The following is a 14,277-nucleotide window of genomic DNA, read 5'->3' on the forward strand; positions in this document are numbered from 1 at the left end:
CATTCCCTGCTGAGCCACATTCTAGAGACCACATGCTAGTGATGGTCAGGGCAAAAGCAAAAGTGGGTTGAGCAATGATTTTACCTTTGTATCATGAGTGTCTGCACACCTGCACATATCCATGTCACACCCTTCCATCCATGCAAGCGAGATGCATGGCCAGAGTTCTAGGACACATTCCAACCATGCAAAAGCACCGAAGAAGAGTGTGACTTGGGCCAGATAGAGAGACCTGGGAGGCTACATTTGGCCTCCAGGCTGGAGAGTCCCTGCCTTTGGTTTAGGCAGGGTGCATGCATGAACTGAGCCTCAGCATTTTCCTTATTTAGGAAACTTAGATGCCATCTAAAAAGCTCCAGGGAAGCAACAACAGGTTTTTGTTTTGCTTTCTTAAACTGTTTGCAAGTGAAGTGAATCACAAACTTTTGAATATGCTTCTTTATAAACTACAATGTCTTATAGGAAAAAAAGAAACCTGAAGAGAAGGCAAGAAGTTTTAAAAGATGGCTAAGAAAGGCTTGCATGTGTTGTCAGTGTCATGACTTTTTCCCTAGCATCAAATATGGGTTGGAAAGGAATGGTGAAGATGACAACAACAGAGAATGGGCACATGCTTATTTGTTTTCAACATCAAAGATATCTTTAAAAAAAACCTGTTTCGGCAGTGCCTGCCAGAATTGATGATTGTTTCATATATTTTGAGTGCTATGCTTAAAAAAAGAAATAGTGACTGCATTTTATTTTATAGCTGGCATGGTAAAACCTTTCCCAGGCAAGCAGATAACATCTGTGTTTGGAACTATATCAAAGGCTTTTAAAAGCATCTGTATGCAGTGGTTGTGTGATAAAACAAAATAGTATTCAAGGCACAATCACCAATGGGGCTGAAGTGACTTGTGCCTCTGTGGTGATCTTTTGATCATTAAACTAATGTTTTCATGAGAAGGATATAGGGTGTTGTTTTTTTAAGGATTGGTTTTGGCTGGGGACTCACAGTTTCCAGCATCTACCGTATTTTGAATTGGGATACTAGTGCTGTACTGAACATTTGTTGACCCTCTTGTATCACATCATGAGAAAATAAATTGCATTGAAAAGTTTTCAAAGAGGAGGAAAATTGTTTGGTGAAAGTCTGTGTCAATAGGTGGGTTACATATTGCGTGTATGTTTTCTTTCAAGATGATCAAGTGAGCATCCCTTTTGTGGCAGCTGGGGAGGCTGTCTAGATGATGATGATGATGATGATGATGATTAGTCCTTTTACTAATGAATGAAAGAAAAGGAAAACAGGTAAAAGGAAGAACTTCCCTGAAAAAACAAAATCAGTGGTCACACCCATCTCAAGCACTTGGTAGCCAGCCTTCCTGGTTTCTCAAGATGTAACATCATGAGAAAACTGCTCCCGTGTGTTGTTTTCGCTTCAGGAAGTAAGGATAGCTGGGGAGGCTGTACTGTACTAGATAAAGGTTGAATGGAAAGAAAAACACCCACAGGGGAGAAATTCAGTTCAGTAATGAGAACTTCCTTAATCTACACTTTCTGAAACAATATACAGCCAGACCACAGGCATTCTTCAAAATGCACACTTCTCTGAATTTTACTGGACTAATGTCTACAGAAATGCATGTATTGGTGGAAAGAATATACAAAGATGCATTCTTTGAGAGGAAATTGCTTTGTGGTTCGAGGACCCGATCCCCACATAGTGGAATGAAGACACATGGACACGTGATATAAGGTTAATTAATGGGCAAGAAAAGGCCACAACTTTCTTGATTACAGCAAGTGAAAAGGTATTGGCTTAGGCACTGGATCACGTCACTTGACTCCACCCACTCGGAGACGGGTGAGTCAAAAAGGGGGGTTTATTCACCAGTAGGTGGAGCCTGTTGATGCTAATCCAACTATAAGCTCTCCTCTGATGTCACCGAGGGTCGTGCCATGGCCTCCCGCCACGCAGGCATCAGACAGAATACACGATCGCCGGATTCCTTTAACGGAATACCCAAAAATTGAAGGCGTAGGCGATGGCCACACCTAGCCCTTCCACACACCACAACACATTATTCCAATGTCTAACCTACCCACCAATACCACGAAAGTTGTGACGATTGCTACAAGGTAGGCGAAAAAACCACGAAGCCTAATGCCAAATGGAAAAATTCCTACCAGGCCCCCCAGACAACCAGGGCGACCAACCTAAGGTCCATAGCAAGGCCAAGAGAAAAACTGAAACCCTGAGCTCTAAGCGAATGGAGACTGGGTGACTCGCAACGGGACGACAAAGAGTGAGGCCGCATGGCTGGAGCAGCAGCAATTTATGCTGATGTCCATGCTCCTTTGAAGGCACCTGGTTGGGTGTCTGCCTGTGGGCGTGGTGCCAGCCAGGTGAGTGGGAGCCAGGGGGCTAACGCCCCCTGCTTGAGGCGGAGACCGGCTCCCGCCCACAACCACTCCCCTCTTTTGCAGGAGGAGAGTCTTTGCAAAACTCTGCACATTAGGCAAAAATGGCTACCAATATGCAGTTTTTAAATACTTCAATACTAGGGGAAATTCACAACAAAATGCTGATGAATTTCCATGATGACTGTTTTTTATTAAACAAAGAACATGATGTAAAATCATTAAGTAGCTCCTAAAGATACAGTATCAGTAGTGAAATGAAATAGCAAAGGTACACAAATATTAAATATATGTTTTTAAAAACATAGAGGGTCAGGAAAGATTTGGGTAAAAATATATGATTTCAGGAGTGACTAAAACAGATAACTAATGCTGTCTTATAAATTGTAGCATGACTACAGGGGTAACCATGGAAAATGGAAAAACACCTTGGAAAAAAATTGCAGGACAGTGTTAACAAGAAGGTTCTCACTGATCATCTAAGTGGCCAAATAGGCCTGTATATGGGGAAGTGGTCTTTCAGGTTTTTACATGTTAATAACAAGAACTTGATCCAGTAGCTAATTTGCAGTCAATGCAATTCATTTAGCACTGGTGCAATATATACAGATCCAACAGTGTTCTGCACCAGCTTCAGCTTCCAGACTAGTCTCAAGGGAAGCCCCACACAGTTTGCGTTACAATAGTCTAGTTATTCTATTTGAGTTATTGTAAGTGTCCTGGGATGACTTATGATGAAGAGTGGGCTGAAATATTTTAAACAAAATAAATGCTTAACAAATAGTTTTGTCCTGGAAAAAAAAAATGTTATCAGAACTGCAGACAGGAAACTTTATTTTATGTTACAAGGCTGACATATTCAAGTACAAGACTTGCAAAAGAAAAGAAAAAGAATCCAACTTGGCATAAAAATTGAAGTTTCATAACACCTGCAATATATTGAAAGTAATTAGCTGAGTGACTCTTTACATGAGATGCTAATCACAAATACCTAATAAAAATAAGTCTTCAGGCAACAGAGAAACATAAACTAACTGACAAAATAATGTATCCCTATTTGTTTGCTAGGAGGAAAGCATAATATTTTTCTTATCACTATATGATATTCATGTGAAAAGAAGCCCTTGTTAAGCAGTTCACTTATTGAAAACTAACTATTTACAAATATTACTAATCCTTTGACTTCTCAACACAATTCATCAATAGATGGAGCTGAATGATAAACAGTTGTAAAAATAAGGCCATTATGGTACTATATTGGAATGTCTTGGCATTTAAAATCATTTCCACCACTTCACAATATTGTCCAATTTTGAAATGCAGCTAAATTAGATTTTCATCTTGGATTACATATTTTGACATTTTAATATCAAAACCATCCCATTCCAAAAAGCTTCCATTTATTTACTGTTATAAAATTTTTATGCTTTGAGGTTAACAAAATTTAAGAAAGTGACATAAAACCCATATAAAAATTCATTTTATGAGTTCAGGTTCCTTTTCTGTCTCTGTGATCATTTGTAAGTTTCATGAAGTTTCACAAAGAGTTTAACACTATTCTAGAGTGGGGCTCACTAACGTGGTGCTCAATATAGATCCTCAGTCTATATGGACACTGACTGGTTATATGTTTGATAAAAAGGAAATGCTGATATAATCATATAATTGCTGGAAGATTTCTCTAATATAAAATCCTGAATGCAAGTTATGTGACATTTTACCACCCCCCGAGCGATATTGAAACAATGTCATTGAAACACTGACCACCTAAAGAGATATCAGTTCCAGGGGGCTACTGTAGAAGAAATCCAAACAAGTTTCAAAGAAAACCTCTGGTGAAATTTTCAGATGAGAATAAATAGATGGTGAGCACAAAGGACTTCATAGGGAGTAAAATAACATCTACTTCAAATCTGCTGACAGCAGGGCTGTTCTGTGGGGATGGTGAGTACACAGGAAAGCCCACAATATAAACTTAAAAATGCTTTGAGCATCCCAGGGAGACCTCAGCCTGAGAATCTCTCATCCCATTCCGATCTCTCTCTGCTTTGACTGGGAGCATCTCAGAGGTAACTGATAGAAAATACGCGGGGAACTTAAAAAGAAGCACCCTGAAGATTCATTGGAGGTTAGAATCAACATCAGAAGATGTCCAGCAGAGAGATGAGCTGGAGGCTTGTATAACAGATCATTGACAGCCATGTCTCCTTGACTGGCATTGTGGTTAACTGGTCAACAAGGGAGGATTAAGCAATATTACACACAAATGCGGATCTACAGATGACTTGTATCATGTCACTGAAGGCAGGTTGATAACAGATTGATAGAAAAACTACATATAAGTAGATTGGGTTGGAGGGTGGGATTTGTGGTTGGCAGAGGTTGTGGGAAGTGCCAGCATAAAGAAATTCATTGAAGTTCAAAGTTGTTTTCAGAAGTGGTGCTTAAATGAATGTTTGCATTGCCTGCGTCTAAAACTGGCATTGACTATTAAGTTTTTTTAAATGAGAAAATCCCTCTCTTGTGCTTTTTATCTTGCATTAACTGTGTTCCTAATTCACACTAAAGGGTTTTGTAGTGTTACTTGTGAATATACCCAGAGAGTATCAGAATTGCTTTGTTGCCGGGGTGGGGTGGGGTTGTTCCTTTATATATGCTCTGACAACTGTAGTGTTGATTCTTAGTCATCACACACACCAAGCTCTGCCATATACAGTAGTGCAATTCATAAAGCAGTGCCAAATGCAATGAATGATTCATATGTTTCCCATTTGCTCTAACTGTGAGCTGGACTCTTGCTCTGGCACTAAAAGCATTGTAATAAAAAGCAGACTTGGCCAATGCATACACTGACATTGTTAAAGTCTTCTGTTACCCTTGACCAGCTAACTTTTTAAAAAGGCATTTGCATTAAAAAATCTTAAAGCAGTTTACAAAAAGAGTAATCAAATGGCAACAGTGCAAGATAAAAAACAAAGCAACAACATCATGAAATATAAAACCACAATGTTGAATACAGATCCATTAAAAGCTGACCTCAGTGATCTGGGAACCCCTATGCAAAGAGACAAGTTTTTCAAATGGTGCGGAAGATATGAACATTTTGACAGGGTGAGTAGCCTAATTCAGACAAATACTTCTCATCATGTCTCCATCCTACTGTCTGTTGGGGTTACTGCAACTGGTGTCAGAAGTACCCACATAATTTGCACTATCCATATGATCAAACCATCCATTTATTACTTATGCTTAGACCATGTAATTGCAGCCATGCTTCTCCATGTGTCTGACACAGCCTCATTAATCTTCTTTATTCGTGAAAGTTTTAGAAGGAAAGCACTGAGCTTGCATGTGTAGTAGAAATACATGCCTTCCCTAGGCATGATGTTTATTAGATGGTATGTTAGATGATGTTAGAAGGTGTTCTGTTCTTTGCATACATTGTGTACAATGTATCATGATACCAACAGTGAAAGCTAATAATAATAATAATAATAATAATAATAATAATAATAATAATAATAATAGAAGCAGACTGTCTTGAAGACTCAGAACAGTATCCTATTTGCGGAAAAAATAGAAAGAGAAAATTAGAATATTAAAAATAGATATGCAGAATAATTTCCTATTGGGTCATTCGCTAGTTTTTTAAAATTAGTTTTTATTAAAGTTTTTTTGTAATGCAAAACAAACAAATAAACAAGGAAAAGTACATATAGCATCTCCACTTTCAATTTATAGAGTCTTTCTTCACAGGTTGTTTACATTTGGTATGAGACCCTACCGTCATAGACATTGGGGGAAAAGAGAGGAGGGAGAAAGAGGGAATAGTTGTAGACATCCAATGAAAATAAAAAAGCATTTATACTATCTCTGCAAAAAGATGTCATTCTGGATATGATGAACTTCCAAAGGAAATTCATCCAAAGGGTTCCAAAGGGTTTCAGGAAGAAACCCTTTCAATGACCGTGCCCTCAGGTTTACTGAAAGTGCGTATTATTATGTATTTGCTTTTGGTCTATGAGAGAGACTTTTTATTCATTGTCACAACAGGAAATGGTGAAGGAATTGGTGAAGGAATTGGCTCCTTCTAAATGTATAGGGATCAAAGTATATGACACATTAGGCAGAAACATGACTGAACACCAGTACCATTTGCACGGCGACAAATTCCAGAGATGCAGATTGTTAGTCTGAAACAAGGATACACAAAGAGTTATCCTCAGTTGACAGTCACACACCCAACCACAGGTAGCGACAGAAAGTGTGTGTGGAATGTCATTGCAAGATGAGGCCAGAAGGCTCAGCAGCAGAAGAGATAGGTGTGCCACATGGTTATGTTGAGCACAGGGTGTATCCTCCCATGAGTTAAAGTGATGATGCAATGATAAGGGTAAATATCACGTTTTCTCAGTAGCAGTAATCAAACATGATGTCTGAAAGGGCTCCCCCACCTCTCCAGGTAGCTGTTTTTCACAACGTAAGTTTGTCCTTGTTTGAGATTGTTCTTCCTTAAGGTGTGGTGTCCTGTTTATCAACTTTGTATTAAATATTACCTTTTGGCATATCCTGTGCTAATTTATGTCTGGATAATTTTACTGACTCCAGATCTGCAGAGAACTTGGCCACTCATCTGAGTCTGCCATTAAGCAGTCTTATGGCAGCCGTAATTCTCCGGGTGGTTTCAAAGCATGTCTTGTCTTGTCATCTTTGTGATTAAGATTCCCATCCTTTAGCTCAGATTACTTTAAAAGCAGGAGGAAAACATGCCGTACAAATATTCCAAGTCAGCAAAGCCTGTGGGAGCTTGACAATCGGTGGCTCACTCTGACTTAGGCTAGTTGTTGGTTTTGGCAGGCCTGTCAGTTTGTTCCCCCTCCTTCCTCCTAAAAAGGACTATTTGTTCCTAAAAGACATTTAAGGGGGTAGGGAATGGAGGTCAATACCGATGTGTAGAAGAAACAAAAACTGAAGAATCTTTGAGCAGGTCTTGGCAACCTGTTTATTGAAACTGTCTGTGCTAGTTGAGGACATAGCATAAATAACACAAATTTACGAAAGGACTCGATATGTTTCTTTGGTCTTGGATATTATAAGAATAGGCTATGATTACACCATTAGCCTGAGGGCAAATCATCCAAAATGAAACTAATAATTTCACAGTCCCTCTTTCCTTTTAAAGCTGTGGGAAATTCCGTTCAGATTTTCAGAGACCTATGGCCTCTTTCTTCCACCAGCATGGCATAGAAACACAGGTGAACATGTGTCCAATCCTGTCTCCCTGATAGGGATCTGTAGGGTATCTGCTGGCCACATTTCACCAGCCTATTACAGCTTTTTAGGTGCATGGGAAATGTCTTGTGTGCTTGCCCTTTGAATTACAATAAATTAACTCACCTGCCCACACTTATTAATTAGTTCTTGATTTGCAGATCTTACACTTCAATAAACGTAATCATTCCACCAGTTTGCTGGCTGTTGAGTCTTCTTCAGGGGTTTGGGGGCAAGAGTCCCATTGGATCAAACCACAACTCATCTAGCTCAGGATCCCATTTCCCACAGTGGAAACTGGATGCCTCTGGGAAGCTCCTAAACAGGTCATGAGGAGGTTGGAAAAGGAATAGATCACAGCAACTTTTAAAACATCTACCAAAGTGGGAGTTTTCCATCCCTTTCCAACAAACCAAGCCACAAGAAAGGTTTTCTTCCACAACTGGATGTAACAAGGGATCATGTTACTTGTTTGTGCCTCACTCCTCCTGCATATATGTGTGAATCACCAGGAATACATCATCCTTATAGCAATGCTCTTAATTGAATTCACTATACGGCCCTTAAATTTCTATTTTCCTTTCAAGATAATGTATGAATCATGCTGTAGGTCACATAGAAACTTTTAAATGCTTTGCAAGACCGCTTACGCCTCTTAAATCTGTACAATTACCTTACAGATGGTACATGGGTGGCAGATCAACACACAAGCACAGGCCAACGCGAGCATTCCTGCCTCACGGTTCAACCTTTTATTGTACCCAAGCCCTCTGCTCAGCGAGAACCGCTTTATCTGAATCAAAATACAATGAGTAATGTAACAGCAGGACATACAGCATAAGTTCACGAGGCCAAGTGCTCCTTTGTTGTATGTGGCACTTTACAGTACTTCCCAAGGCACTCGGTGCTTCCAGTAATGAGGGAAATGAGCATTTATTTACATGCTGGCCATTCCAATTGCTTTAGCTCTGCGGTGGTGATTTAATGTAATTGCGTGTTCAGTGTATCGAGATGACCCGGGTACAGAATCTAGATTAACGTTTCTTTTGTCTTGGAAGCTTATGAGAATTGATGAGGATACAGTAGGTTTGAGGTCGGGCCATTCAAAGGAAAGAAGATTAATAATTCCATTCAAAAGCTGCAGAACATGCAGTTCAAACGGTTCCCCATTCACAGCCCATGAGATGTCTTAATCATAATGATGTACGAAAATGTTGACAGCTCAATTTACAGAAATCTCTCTCTCTCTCTTGAAACAGAAATGCTAGTAAATTAAAATCTGGAGGTTTCTATTAAAATAAATAAATCATTCTTTGCAGAGGGAATTTGTGTATGTAGTTCTGAGTCTCTCACATCTTCATAAACTCAGAATATTTAGGATTCTGATATGGGCCATTCAAATAATATACAGTGGTACCTCGAGTTATAAATGCCCCAGGTTACAAACACTTCAGGTTACAAACTCCGCTAACCTGGAAGAGTTACCTCGAGTTGAGAACTTTGCCCCAGGATGACAATGAAAATCGTGTGTTGGCAGCGCAGCGGCAGCAAGAGGCCCCATTAGTGAAAGCGCGCCTCAGGTTAAGAACAGTTTCAAGTTAATAACGGACCTCCAGAATGAATTAAGTTCGTAACTAGAGGTACCACTGTACAAATTTGTTGTTGTTTAAAAAACACTAAAAACATATAATCCCTTCTTGATGTTTCATGTACTCAAAAATATAGGAAGTCAGATTTGCTTGTGTTAAAAAAGCTCATTTTATATTTTTTTAATATAGACATACAGTTTCTGACAGGAGGGAAATCTGTTTTATAACCATAGAAACCGATCATTATTGTGAATTTCTGGAGAATCTGTTAAGCAAAACTCTAAGGGGATCTATATTGGTATGGAATTGCATAATTGTATTTGCATGCTCTGAGCTTCTTTTCTTTCCCCCTCTTAGCTGTTATGTTGACAGCAGCAGTTTTGACGACAATAATTGTATCAAGTACATACTTTATCCCAGTGGAGCAGTTAGATATTTTCAGATACTTTATGGTCTCACATTGCACTTTAGATGGTAAAGTGTATTACTTCACCTGTGGTGAGCCAGCCCTATTGTGTTTGGGGGCCCTCTGACCAGCGGCGTAGCGTGAGTTGTCAGCACCCGGGGCAACGCAAGTAATTTGCGCCCCCTAACCCGGGGAAAGGCAAGTAATTTGTGCCCCCCCCAACCCCTAACCTGCGAGTTGCCGCTGGCGCTGCCGCGCAAACAACGCTGCTTGCCCGGAGGAGGATGGAGGCAGAAGCAGCCGCCGCCTGTGGCTGGGCCGAGGGGATGGCGGCGGCGGCAGGGTGCAGAGGCTGCCCGTGCCCGGGCAGGCGTCAGTGGCGGCGTCGGCGCTGCTGCAGCGGCTGCTCCTCCTGCGAGCAGTGAGCGGAGCGGAGCGCAGCCACAGCGACGGCGGGGGGCGCGCGCGCTAGGGCGCAAGGCTGGCGGTGGCGGCGGGGAGCCCAGCGGAGGAAGGAACTTGTCCCTTCCCTCTGGACTCGCGCCCCCCCAGATGTTGCGCCCGGTGCGGTCGGCACCCCTGGCACCCCCACGCTACGCCACTGCCTCTGACAGCTAAGAGGGTCCTTGGACTTATGCCCCAAAGTCTTGCCTTTACAGCTCCATGACCCTTTATACAAATCTTCTAATTATATCTGTGTACACTGGTCAAAGATTCATGCTTCCCTGCTTTGCTCCCATGTATGTGCCTGACTGTTCCTCCCAAACTGGTCAGTTTCTCATGCTTTTCAATAAGGCCTCCCACCCCCACCCTGAAGTCACACTGAACCTCAAACTGCTACTTCAGAAAAAGAAACCCCCTCCTTTTTTCTTAACATTGGCATTTATTTCTCTTCTTTCACTTTCTGCAAGTTACCTTGTGTCTTCACAATGTCTCCAGATAATTAATCTCTTTGACAAGTTCCACAGGGATTTGCAACTCACATGTTGCAGTCAAGTAATTCTGTGTAAATTTAGCCCGAAGACAGCTTTCACCTTCAAGTGTTACAAATTAACTGCGATTGATTGAAGAAGATATGATATGCCATTTTGTTCTGTGGGAGGCGAAACGGTTCCTTATGATTGAAAACAGATATCTTTCTCTTAGGTATTTATGCTATTTGCTGTATGATTGTCTCATATTATATGTGGTGGGTCCCTGCATACTTACAACAGCTTCTCTGTATGAACAAGCCTGCTCTATGAATCCCTCTCATTGAGGGTGGGGAAAGACAGAGGTCCCCCCCCCCTCCAATCTTCCAGACCTTCTTAGAGAACAGTTGCATGTAGTAAAGCCTAACTGCAGCGTCCTCTCTCCATCTTAATACCATGACTTAGGGCTCATCCAGACTTCCTTTTATGCTGTGTTTCTAGGCACAGGTCCATGCTTTAATGCTCTGTATCTGAGTGTTTTTATTTATTATTATTTTTCACCCCAGCACTTTCCCCACAAAAACCCATTCTTTACTGCTGAATCGGATCAAGGGGCAATTTGTAGAGAACTCAAATTGCCATTTGCTCTGATTCAACATTAAAGAGTGGGCTGGTGGGGGGCACATGGAACTTTAAAGTGCAGGCCTGTGCCTAGAAAGTGCGGGGCAGAAAGTAAGTGTAGATTAGCCCTAAATGTTTCAGCATTAAGCATATGTTTTCCCTGCCCTTTCTGCTTTGCTAAACAGCTGCCTGATGGAGTTATGGAGTACTCAAAACATATTTACTATTTCATAATGTTTCAGTTGATCACTGCAGATGGTGACAGACACCTGCTTCTTGGGAGAAAAGCAATGACAAACCTAGACAGCATCTTAAAAAGCAGAGAGATCACCTTGCCAACAAAGGTTCGTATAGTTAAAGCTATGGTTTTCCCAGTAGTGATGTATGGAAGTGAGAGCTGGACCATAAAGAAGGCTGATTGCCGAAGAATTGATGCTTTTGAATTATGGTGCTGGAGGAGACTCTTGAGAGTCCCATGGACTGCAAGAAGATCAAACGTATCCATTCTTAAGGAAATCAGCCCTGAGTGCTCACTGGAAGGACAGATCCTGAAGCTGAGGCTCCAATATTTTGGCCACCTCACGAGAAGAGAAGATTCCCTGGAAAAGACCCTGATGTTGGGAAAGATGGAGGGCACAAGGAGAAGGGGACGACAGAGGATGAGATGGTTGGATAGTGTTCTTGAAGCTACAAACATGAGTCTGACCAAAATGCGGGAGGCAGTAGAAGACAGGAGTGCCTGGCGTGCTCTGGTCCATGGGGTCACGAAGAGTCGGACATGACTAAACGACTAAACAACAACAAATGTTTCAGTTTCTCCTATTAAAAGTGGGTAGCTTTGTTTTTGAAATGAATAAATTAACTCCTGTGTAGCATCATAGGATGTGGCATCGTGTTGGCATTACTGTTTTATTAAACTATGGCTGAGTGATTACACTAAGGCTTAGTATTAAGTGTGAGCCTTGCCCAGTGCCTTAACTATGACTTGTTTACTGCCAGCAAACCAGTCTGAAGCTGTGTTTTGTAGTTGGTGTATGAGCCATGGTTTAACTATGGTTTGGCATTACCTGCAAATCAATCATCCTTCCCTGACTATGGCTTGTTTGAGCATCCTCACTAAATTAAAAAGGCACGAGGCAAGAGCAGATGGAGAACAAACCAAACTTTGGCAAAAGAAACTGTGGTTTGTCTGATGCTCTGTGAGACAACTTATTAACTTCTTGTTGTTTTTTAACTTGCTATGTGCAAACAAGGCCAGTATCTAACCTAGCAGTATTTTTCTGCAAATACTTTGAAATGATAATTAATTAGCACCTCTGTGTTGTGGGGGGAGTGGAATTGGGCAAATGCCACATAGTGGAGTACTCGGTGACTACTGCAAGTTCTGGATGCCACATTATGCAAAACTGTTTGAACTGAAAGATCTGCTTTGCAATGCAAGATCAGTGTTAATGGATTTCCTGACTCTCTGGTAAGAGATTACCCGAGACTCCAATTTAATATGGTATTGAAGTATCGAGCCAGCTTTCATCATGCAGTCTTTTAAAATGCTTTTGCTCTTAGTCTGCAGAATAAGAATCCATATAGAGCTAATTGCCCTTTTAAAATGTGTTGGTTTTTTTGGAGGAGGGGATTATTGGGTTCTTGTTTTTATTTTGATTATATATTTTGTGGTTTTATATTTTGATTTTGTTCTGTGAACCACCCTGAGAACTCTGGGTATAGGGCAGCATAGAAATTCTAATAATAATAATAATAATAATAATAATAATAATAATAATAATAATAGCAGCAGCAACAGCAACAATAAATAATGCATTGCTCAGTATAATAACTGAAGTGGGCTTGACATTTTAAACTGTTTTTCTTTTCTTTCTTTAAAAAGATGTTGCATCATGCTTCACAGATGTTGGTGCCCTATCATTTAAAAATAGAAACATGTCTTTTAAATCAGAGTCAACTTTTAGCATGATGTTCTTTAAGTGGCTATCAAAGAGCAAGCAATTAAGCAGTGGTGGAACAAAGTAGTACTTCATATACCCTTCATTTGGTTATAAATAGGACCTAGACAGACAAAAAGTTTTCTGAGAGTTCCCCCTGACCCCGCAACAATACATTTTGGAGATTTAAAATCAAGTTGGCTGATGGATGAAGACTTTAGGCCAGCTTGCAAATGGTGGGGAAGAGAGCTATGTTCTTCTTTAAAACCCATGACAGGATATCATATTAAAGGTCCATTGCTCTCCCTACCCTTCACACCTGAACTGATGCTGATTGGACAGCAGATATGGAATTGTACCCGGGAGTTTTGGTACACCTGACATGGACTCGTTGTGTAACTTTGACCAACCATCACAATTTTTCAGCTTCTCTTCCCCATCTGTAAGAGATGTATATCATCAGTGACCCATTGTACAGGATCAGTATATGAAAAAAGGATTGTGAGCATTGTGGAGCTTGCTACAGTTCACAACTGCCACATTTGCCTAGCATTTCCATAGCAGTTAATAGCATTTGCTAAGTCACAAGGCACGAGTCCTGATCACTGAAGCACCTTGGGGAAGGAGGATAGATTACCAAACCACATCAACACTAAGGCTGTGGCAGCTTTGTGCACCTTTGATCAAGTCAATGCTGGCCCTACCATTAGACAGAATAAGTCTATGGCCTCAGCTAACAAATACTGTGGGTGGGTGAGTGAGTGAGTGAGTGAGTGAGTGAGTGAGTGAGGGAACAGTAGCAGTCCCTTCAAACCATTTTTCCATGAGCCGCCAGCCATTCCCAAACTTTGAGCAGAGCTATGTATATCTAAGGATGGTTGAACCTGTCAATCCTGGTTACTCTGTTTCGGTTTCCCAATTTTAAGCTCAGTTCTCCACATTTGCATATCAACTTGTGATTTTTTTTAAAGTCCTTGTGAAAATTCATCAGCATTTTAGAACAGCTTTCTTACAATATGCACTTTTTGTATGCAATTTTGCCCGAAATACACATTTTTGTAAAGCACTTCCCTCCTAATACAATGCATATTTGTATGATGCTGTCATGAATAGATGAATTTTAATGCACTTTTTGC

This window comes from Podarcis bocagei (assembly GCF_964188305.1).
Source record: "Podarcis bocagei genome assembly, chromosome: 6".
NCBI lineage: Eukaryota > Metazoa > Chordata > Lepidosauria > Squamata > Lacertidae > Podarcis > Podarcis bocagei.